At 39.3% G+C, this 10,514-nt stretch overlaps 1 protein-coding gene across 4 annotated transcripts in view; it reads left to right on the top strand.

The window, feature by feature from the left end:
- Window positions 1-10,514, top strand: part of Frmd5 (FERM domain containing 5) — a 345,009-nt gene that overhangs the window by 495 nt on the left and 334,000 nt on the right. The gene's annotated exons all lie outside the window — the stretch shown is intronic.

Here is a 10,514-nt window from a genome sequence, read left to right as displayed (position 1 = left end):
CCCTGGGCCGCCCCGTCGGAGCGCGGCCACGCGCCGCTTCCCTGTCTCCCCGGCTGCGAGGACGGAGGTTTATGTCATGATTCCTCCCGGGGCAGTTGTGAGTCAGAGCTCTTGCAAGGTAGAGCAGACGCGCAGCCCGCGCACAGTGGCCTATCGAGGGGTCCAGCCCGCCGGGCGCCCGCCTTTGTGTCCCCGAGTCCTGTCGCGTGGGCCATTTCTGAGGGGCGTGAGGCAACAAGTCCCGGCGATCTGGGCGCTGGCAGTGGTCGGGAAGCATGGGTACTTACCAGCACGCCGACAATGCGATCGTGCTGCCCAGCATTTCTTTCAAGACCTGGTATTTTTGAAAGGGTTCTTGTGACCCGTGCTCGGACTCCTCCTTGCGCGGCTTCTGGGCAGCACGTCAGGAGCGGTGGTCCTCCCTGGGAATATGGTCACAAAGTGGGAGATTGCGAACGAGCACCGAGCCCCGCGCCGAGGGCGCCAGCCCGGAGCACCCTCAGCTCGCTGCTCTTTGTGGAGAGGCAAACTGAGCTGCACCCGGAGGGGTCTCACCTGATCCCTTCCTCGCCTTTGCCGCAAGGAACCGGAGGAGGCTTCTCAGCTCAGCTGTGATAGACAAAAACTGCCTCTCCGGGTCCTACCCTCGCCCCCGCCCCCCCCGGTTGTTTATTTATTTATTTTTGCTGACAGTGCTCAGTAACAGAAAATAGCGGTGTGCGAGAAAGACGCTGGCTAGTATACGACAGCAGCCGCTCTGCTGACTCTGCTCAGCTCAGCCTCCCCCCACCCCCCCAAAAAACCCACAACAAAACAGCTCTGGGCATAAGTGCTAACTGCTTCCAGAAATCCAGGAGGGTTGAGCAAGAGCACAAAATATCTTTTTAAGGCCACTGAAATACAGATTGAACTGTCATAAAGAGGATAGCCATCAAATGAAAGGATTTTTGTAGTTGAGTATGATAGATGTTTTGTATTGTTCCTCTGCTGAATGGGTGACATGCTACTTTTTGTTTCTATTGTATCCTTGTGCCCTGTAAATTTTTGTTTGTTTGTTTGTTTGTTTTGGTGGAGGAGGGGACAACACGGAGTTGACATCTTTGCCGTTTGAGTACATTGTCCAGAGCTTTTAGTCTGTTCTTTTGTCTTAAAATTTGAAGCATTTACTCAGTAGCCTATCAAAGGTAGTGTGAGATTCAGACTTCATTAGTTTTAAGAATACTTTGGGAGTATGTGGTGAAAAAAAATTTCTGGAGCAAGCCATTAACTTTTACCAACATATGGAATACTGTACAAGTGAAACACAATTTACCATTCCATTGACATGACTGATAACCTTGTCTTTTTAAGGTATTACAAGAAGGGAATTAGTTATTTTTCCCAGTTAGTAGAACCTCTGAGGTTAGTCGATTGTAAAGTCATGGTAATTTTTTTCAGTTGCTATTGAGAAAAAGAATAAGTTAAACAGGATTTACTAGATACATACTAGCTATATCTTACTATACATATATAGTACTGTAGTGTAGTGGTTGTGTTTATTTTCCTGCTGCTCTTATTTTACATTATTACAATTTAATGTTATAAAATATTTAAGCATGATGTAATATGGCCACACAATAGTAAGTATCCACGGTTTAGGCAATTGTGCCTTGTGATTCTTGCCAAGAATCTAAAGAAACACAGGGATTCTAAAATATATGTAATGTTATTCTTTGGCACCACTATTTGAATTACTTTAGTTTTCACCCTTGTTAGAAAAGAGTATCTAATATGAAATTATTGTTTACATAAGACTTTTTTTGAGCATTTGGAGATTGAGCTTAATTTTTCCTCCTGTACCTTTCTGTAGTTTGTGTGTGTGTGTGTGTGTACATGTGTGTGCACGTGTGCACACTGCTTGCTTGTCAAACACTGGGTGTAGTTTTTTAAAATCAGAATAAAAAGGATGGGTGAGCTACTTACTAGGTTCAGTAATGTTTCCAACATTTTAAGACTTGCAGTACTGTATTTTAAAATTTTTTTGTGTGATGATTTGAACTCTTTTTCATTGAAATGTTGTGTAGTATGTTTGTGTTTAAATAAGGTGTGTATTTTACAAAGATTTTCATGACTTTTGAGACAGAGACCCATTTAGGGTATTACAGATTTTGAAAGGTGTCCCTAGGTTGGATTGATGATAGCCACATTTGGTAGATTTTAGTTGTAGGCAAGTCTGTGGAAGTACTGTATTGGTCTAGCCTTTCCTGCTGCAGCAGATATACTGATCTGGCATTTAGGATATGATTATTAAGGTAATCAGAATCCCTTATATCTTCTCAGTGATGGTTACCACAGTTACCAAATCATCCTTTCATTCTTTCTGATATGTAGATGTATTTGTAGACCATGAAAAATGAAAGTATACCTAGGAGGGTTGTAGTATAATTGCTCCCCTGTGAAGAACGTCGTTCACAGCTCCCTGCCAGTTTTGAAGGTCATTGCTTCATAAATGCAGATCTGGTACCTGTTTTTCACTCATCTGTTTTATTTATGCATATCTACTTTTTTAACTACATTTACTACCTTTATTATTTTATTATTTGGGAAAAATAGGAAAAATTAAAAATGAAAAACCTGCTTAATAATTTTTTAGCTCAGACTGAATGGAATCATTTAACTGCCTAGGCATGCAATAGCCCAAGGAATATATTTTTAGTCATCTTTCATGTTGCAAAAGTTTATAAATTATTAAGAATATATATATATAACAGAATTTCTAGTAGAAATATACTGAGAAAAGTATATTTTTAAGTGGGAAATACTAATAGCTTTTTTGTGATTACTGAAAGGTAAAGCTACTGTAGAAGTGAATTTAATTTTATTGGGGATACATTAAAATAACTGATTCAGCAGCTGGGTTATGCTAATTTTTAAATAAGTTATTACCATCATAAAATGTGTACACAGAGGCTGTTCTATAGTGGAACCAGTATTTGGATTTGGTTATGGCTTCACCAGTTAGTAATTTTGGCACCGAGGGGGGAGGGAGAGAGAGAGCAAATGAATTGAGCCCTGTGCTTGCCAGGCACCCTGCATGCATTGTTATCTCTTTTCCCTCACAATAGCCTTATGGAATGATTATATATTCATCGTACCAGATGAAGAAAATGAGATTGGGGGTTGGTGGGAGGGCCCTTGTTTGTTGAATGGCTAACTAAGCATTCTCTTAGATACCTTGCTTATGTCTAACATCAACTATTTGAGAGATAGCTTGTATTATTTCTATTTTACAGATGAAAAAACAGGTCCACAGGGGTCAAAGGAACTTGATCAGTGTTAGGAGCTGGCCCTGCCATATTTAAATATTGGTCTTTTGTCTCCTAATCCCATTTTTTGTTTCCACTCCATTCTGGCTGTCCAAGTCACTTTACCTTTGTCTACCTTAATAATCTCATCCATAAAATGGAAATAATACTTATTTCATAGTAAAAAGAAAATTATTTAGAACTGTTGTAAGTAGGGAACATTAAAAAAGACTAGCATGCATTGTGGCTTATTGATTCAAGTAAAAATATAATTGGAAAATGTTTTACTTTTTTTAAAGAAAATAAGTTAGGTTAGGTCTTAATTACCCTTTAAAATGATTTCTGATCAATCTTAATGAAATTGCAAAACTTCTGGCTGAGATAACTTGATTCTTAGAGCTCTTCTTTAAAATTCAGAAGTTTCCATTTAGCTCCTTTATCTCCTATGAAGTCTTTGGCTTTAGAGGGGCGTTTATTTATTCCTAAACTATGATTTGTCTTTTCTAAGAATTTCTGCTTTATATCTGGTAAGTACAATCTCTTATTAATGCAAAGTGGATGTTAGAAAATTAGAATAATTTTATTCATAGAGAAGAACCACAAAACTATTCTATCTTCATGAATATTGATTTTTTAAATAATTAATTTTAACAGGTAATTGTGCTTGGTAGCTTTATTACAATAGCAAGTCAGTTAGACTCTTGAACTGGGAGAGTTCCAGAATTTGCACTCTAGAATCCTAGAAGCACTTGTATTTGCTCTTAATTTCTGTATTAATAATTTAATGTATAAAACTAATGCAAATCTGTGTTTTTAGTAAAGAAGGTAAATTTTTGATATACCATTGTGCTCTAGTCTTTTTTTTGGTTTTTCTCCGGTACCGGGAACCGAACTCAAGACCTTGCGCTTGCCAGGCAGGTGCTTTGCCTCTGAGCTAAATCCCCAGCCCCAAAGAAGTTTTTTAGTTTTTGGTTTTTTTCTCCGGTACCGGGAACCGAACTCACGACCTTGTGCTTGCCAGGCAGGCGCTTTTGCCGCTGAGCTAAATCCCCCTAGTCTTTTTGTTTAAAGGAGTGTTAGTGGCAACTAAGAGAGATCCAGAAGTATTCACCACAGCAGATTTTACTCATGGGTATTTGTATGAATTTCCATTCTATTAAATACTTGGACTGAATATGTTAAATGAGGCAGTTCAACTTAATGTATAATAAAAGAGCATGTGTCTTTTCCAGTCTTGTTTGTTACATTGCTCAGAAACTCATTTATTATAGTTTTCCTGTCACTAACATCAGACTTTTTTAAAAAAGACATTTTTGTTATATAGTTGTAGTGGTTTATGCATAAATTTGAACATGTCTAAAGCAAAATAAATAAGCAATAATTTTAGAAGAGATTTACCAGTCGTGTAATAATTATTACATTAAAGCTGTTAAAAAGATCCAAAATGTTTTTACAGTAGATTATAATTTACAGTTTGTAAAAGAGATAGCTGTAAGTCATGAACCCATCGCACCTCGTTCAAAGCCTTACTTACAGTTCAGTAAATCTGTTCTGATTTGTTTGGTTGCTGTGTTAACTTTCAGTGCTAACAGTTCTTATTCCTGAAAACAATAAACATTTTGTAACTGTAACTTTTATAATTTCAGCCTGTCCCATTACAAATCATTTTCCTCTGCAACCCCTCCTCAGGGTGGGAGGTACAGAATGTAAATGTATTTATCAAGCTTTTGACTTCTCTGGTAACTTTCTGCCTTATCATTTGTTAAATTAGTGGAGCCCAGTATGACTTTTTGGTTTATCCCTTAGAATTTCAAGCCTTTCAGGTGTTTTTTCCTGCTCCTGCAGATTTGGAGAGCTTAGTTTAAATGTATACTGTGTAGTGCGGTGTTGATGGAACATGAGAGGTCTGCCAGATTAGAATTTTGAGTGTAGGGAGTCCGTGGAGCCACAAAAGCCTTGTTCGCTCCTTTCTCCTAAATCCCACCTAAAATGGGATGCAGACCTCACAGCACCATATCTGACCTCTTGCCCCAATAGGAAGTTCACCATACTCCCCAATCTGTTTTTAGCTATGTCTGTTTTAAGACATGCCGGCCTCATCTGTAACGTGCTGTCTTATCTACAGACCGTGTTTTGTGGATCACCTTCTTGTGGGTTACTCTTACTCCAGGTGTGCCTAGCCAGGGCTTTGCGACACATGTGACTATCATGGACAATTGGCAGTGGTCTTCTAGCTTTGCTTTCTTACTTGTGTGGTGCCCAAGGAGGGATGGTGCTGTTTTCCTGGAGGCAGGTGGCAGAGGCAGTCATCGCCCTTCTTGTTTTTTGGCCTTGAGTCTTCTGGCTCAAGACAGGCACCTGAATGGTTTTCTTACGCAGCTGAGAAATTTGAAAGGTATTAAATCATCTTCATTCCCCTGTTACAGAGTGAATGGTGTTTTCTCTAAGAGAGCAAAATACCTAGTCATATGTCCATTCTAGCATGGAAGCAGGTCTTCTATTCCTTTAAGACTCTAGACTGTGCTGACCAGTACAACTCTCTGAACTTCTACTCATACTTGAAATGTAGGTATAGTCAAAGACAGACTAAAGAGATCAGAGTGTCTAAGTGTACATGCTCTCAAACCCCAGTTTTTCTGAGCCACTAAACCCTAGATTTAAATCATGTACCCCTGGCCTCCCAAGGCCACCATGTGATCCTCCGTATTGTTGTCAATATTTTGACCAAGATAGACCACTGTATTGGTCTTCTACCAGTTGCAATTTCTTATTACTTCTAGGGATGGTGTTTTACTTTTGTGATCTTTCCATCTTTCTTATAGTCTGCATTTGGATGATGGAAACTTATAAAAACTCTTAGGTTTAAAATGTCCATGCTTGGACTAAACACAAACTTATGTGGATCAACTTCTCTAAAGAGATCCTTCCGTGCCATGCTCATACAGGCAAATTAATTGGGCCACATGCTTGGCAAAGACTGAGTTTGTATACAATAGCTCCATTCACTTTTCTACAGAAAACACCCTCTTGACAGTGATTATAGCTTTCATTCCTCCCCTCTTCTACTTCTGACTCCTTGCATGACCATGACCTCATTTGCTGGTTCATAGTTAGAGGTACTTTAGACTACTCCAGAAATGCTTCAGGACTCACTCCTGAGTGTTAATGATAATTTCAAAACTTTGGGAAAACCGTTGCCACCAAGAGAAACTATTCAAGATCAGGAACAAATCTAACTGTTCTCATGTATCGCTCAAGTCATCTTCCTGTGTCACAGTTCGACTCTTTTCCCTTTGTGAAAATTGTGAACTCTTTCAAAAGCATGGAGGATACAGGAAGGAATGGGGTACAGCAGTGTTTTGTTTTCCATTGTGTGGTCTGAGAACATCAGTATCAGTGTAACTTGGGTACTTGTTTGAAATGTAAGTTCTTGACCCTACCCCAGACCTAGTGAGTTAGAAACTAGAGATGGAGTGCACTAGTATATTTTAACAAGCTTCCCAGGTGATTCTTCTATTTGTCAAGGTTTGAGAATCATTACTAGTGGAGTGTGGGTACATTTAGTAGATAAAATTGACAAGTCTTGTTGATTGAGTGGAGGAGTGAAGAAGAGGCAAAGAACAAATCCCACATTTCTAACTTTGTTTTATTTCTGTATGGTCATGTGATTATCCTTACAAGGTCAAAGTAGGTTTACAGATCTGCATACCTTCTTCAAGTAGGCAGGATTCCAAAGATTCCACAGTGGATTATTATATCAGTTTGATGCTGTTATATTTACCAGTGTGAATTAGGTTCTTTTCTCTCTTGATTTAAAATCTATATGATTATTGTATGTTTGTATGTTTTTTTAAACAAATTTTCTGCACAACTTAAATCATTGGGGAAAGGGAAGAGTATCCTTGTCATCTAAGAATTTAAAACTTAAGGAGAAATTGGCAAACACATAAATAGCAAACTATAGACACTGTGAACGTAGGGGCTGAGACAAGGTGACATGCCACGGCAGTGCAAATGTGGGCGGGAGCTTGGGAAAGGGGGAGACCCCAAAATTAATAAGCATTTCTCAGTGGAGATGAGATTTGAACTAGGTTATGAAGGATTTCTAAAAGCAGAAAATAGATGTGGGGATGTAAAGGGTATTCCAGGCTGAGTTAACAGCAGACAATCTCTAGATTTTCTCTAGAGAGAAAATCTGCAGATGTAAAGTCTTTAGTTTTTCCATTAGTATGCATATTTGACTTACTTTGGTAAAGTTGAATCAAACAACAGAAATGCACTTGCTTAGGGATAATTACTGTCAGCAAAATTCAGTCATACTTGACATATTGAGAAGAGTCAGTCCAAACTAAAAATAAACACATAAAGCTGGTGTTGAATTAAATCTAATTTTTATAATACAGATTAAGATTCTTCACAAAGCAGTGGCATCTTACCAAAAAAAGGTGGATTCAGATTTAAATCTTGATTTTGTGGTTGCAGTAACTATGTATGAATTTTATCTCTAAGAGCCCTCAATTGTGGCATCAGTTTAATGATCAGATTGAAAAAAAAGAGGGTTATCAAATTCCACCTTTTAGCTGATATTTGAAAATCCCTTGATGGATGCAGTACAGCCTCAGTTGGGCATTAACAGTAAAGAAATGAAACCCTAAAAGGCACACACATTTCAGCCTCTCTGTCCTTAAACCTAAAGGTCCACCAAAAATAATTTCTCTAGAGGATGAGGAGTAATTTCCTGGATTCCCTAGGGGCCCCTGCCTGGCAGATCCAAAGTTTCCTGCCATACATAGGGTGCACTTTTAGCAGTCAGTACAGCATCAGGCTGGAACTTCAGAGATGGGCACCTTCAAGAACACATTATTGGGTATTTGACCGATCAGTGTTCGGACGCATGCCAATGTTAATAGGTCATTTTCCTCTGGAAAAGGAGAAAAAGAAGGGCTAGTCTAAGGACTAATGAATAGGGAATACTGACAATAGGAGCACTCTTTTGTTGGAGAGATTAATAAGGGGATTGCTATGAAGTAGTATTATGGGAGCCAGGAAGTTTAGCAAAGGCCCATAAGTCTAAGACCTGAAAAAAAGTGACCCATTCAATACTATGCCCCTAGGCACACACAGATGTCTGGTTACTTTCATTGTACTTGTAGGAATAAACCAAAACCTTAGGAATGTCATAGTCATAGTACTGATACTTTGCAGTCAGGCAAATTATCCTTTACCTCTTTACCCCTGCTCCTTTGTTACCCTGTTTAATTTAGCTCAAGGGCTTCCAATCTAGGCCCCAGACTAATTCTGAGGATACCTAAGTGGAAAAGTTGGCTTTCAGGATTCCTGGGGGATTCCAAATGTTGTAGGCCAGGGCTACCAAGATTTCAATTTTGTTAGATGTGAGCCAAACAGATAAAAAACGTTGATCAGAACATAAGAAGGCCGAGTCAATCAATTCACTCTAGGGTCTCACATATTTCTAGGGATAATTTTTGGCTGGAGAAAGTACTTCAGCCAGTCCTTGCTGAGATTTTTGCCTCTAGAAAAATCCAGACCCTTAAAGTTATTTTGGGAATTGGAGGGTTGTTGATCAAAAGATCTGGCACAGACTTCATGGTCGGGCACAGATGTCTGGAAAGGTTTTTTTTTGAGTTGGAAATTTTATAGTACGGTACCCACCTATCTATACAATAGAATATCTCATCAGGTTTTTGAGAGGCCTCTCAGAAGCTGTTCCATCAAAGAAGTTTGACTGTTGAGATATAAAATCTGATAAAAGACAGTCCCAGCACTGTGGAATGTAACTTCAAATTGTGTCCAAGGTCAGGTTCCACTGAATGTGAAGAAGGTAAAATTAAAAAGCTGCATAGGAGTTTGCTTGGTGTAGCTGCAGGATATAAGATAGTGAACCAGCTATTACAATGTCAGGTTTTATGTGAGGCATAGCTCATCTGAAAAATCAACACTTTTAGTTTCGTTTTTGATACAGATTCCTGAAGACTTTATGTTTCAGTTGACCTGAGAGTTTCTTTTTTTTTTTTTTGAGCTGGTCTCACTACGTTGCTCAAGCTGGCCTTGAACTCACTATGTAGCTCAGGCTGGCCTTGAACTCTGAGTGATCCTCCTGCCTCAGCCTCCCAAGTGCTGAGATTATAGGCATGTGCCACTATACTTGGGCTGAACTGAGCATTATCTATTTATTTCTATTAACTTGTTTTCCTAGTTATTTCTTAATGACTTCGTGGCTGCAGTGAGACTCTGTTGTGTCTTTCATTAGGTCTGGTATTTTGGGAATGAGAGGACATTGGGGCTATGGTTAGGGAAGTCTTTACTCTGGGTAGCAAAGATTATGAAATATCAGAGAGAATTAAAGTAACTGGTTAAAGAGAGAAACAAAAGAACAAACTCTGAGACACTGAGGATGGAAGCCAGGTGTGCTGGCTCACTCCTATGGTCCCAGCACAATGGGAGGGTGAGGCAGGAGGATCTCAAGTTCAAACCCAGCCTGGCAACTTAATGACAAAGTAAGACTCCCTGTCTCGAAATAAAAAAAAAAAATTTAAACAGGGCTGAGGGTACAGCTCAGTGCAAAAGCCCTGGGTTTAATACTCAGTACTGCAAACAAATAAACAAACACTCCCATCAACAACAAAGAGATTGAAGGTAGAACAACATGAGTCAAAGCATCATACCTAGAAATCTAAAGAGAGAATTTGGAGAAATAGGTTGGGGAAAATGAAAGACTATTGGATATGTATGCTTGGTTGTTATAGCTGTGTATGATAAAGGTTTAATAGTTTAACAGTATTTTGGGCTTGGCCTCTATGTGAGGTTGAATTTTGGAATATTCAGCAATCAATGGATTATGGTGAATACCTCCCTGAGTAAGACAGTCAGAGTGCCTGGAGTGGCCAGGGATATAGCTCAGTAGCATAAGCACCTACCTAGCAAGCATGAGGTCATGAGTTCAATTCCTGGTACAAAAAAAAAAAAAAAAAAGAGTGCCTGGAGCTGGGTATAGGGCCCTCTGCCGGTCCAGACTCTAAATATTTATCACTGAGTACTTTGCATCCTGAGGTTTCCCATTTGTGCTTGCTGGATGTGCAGTCTAAATGGTCTAGGCTTTACCCACCTGGGGAGTGGCGGACCCATCACAGGGTTCCCAAGTACAACTCTTGTCATTTTCTCTTTTTAAAATCCATCCTGATTTCTCCATTGTCTACTGGATGTCAGTAG

Source organism: Chinchilla lanigera, unplaced genomic scaffold (assembly GCF_000276665.1).
Source record: "Chinchilla lanigera isolate Chin_1 unplaced genomic scaffold, ChiLan1.0 scaffold00015, whole genome shotgun sequence".
In the NCBI taxonomy this organism is placed as follows: Eukaryota; Metazoa; Chordata; class Mammalia; order Rodentia; family Chinchillidae; genus Chinchilla; species Chinchilla lanigera.
The sequence above is the reverse complement of the archived record's forward strand: the minus strand, read 5'-3'. Positions and strand labels throughout refer to the sequence as shown.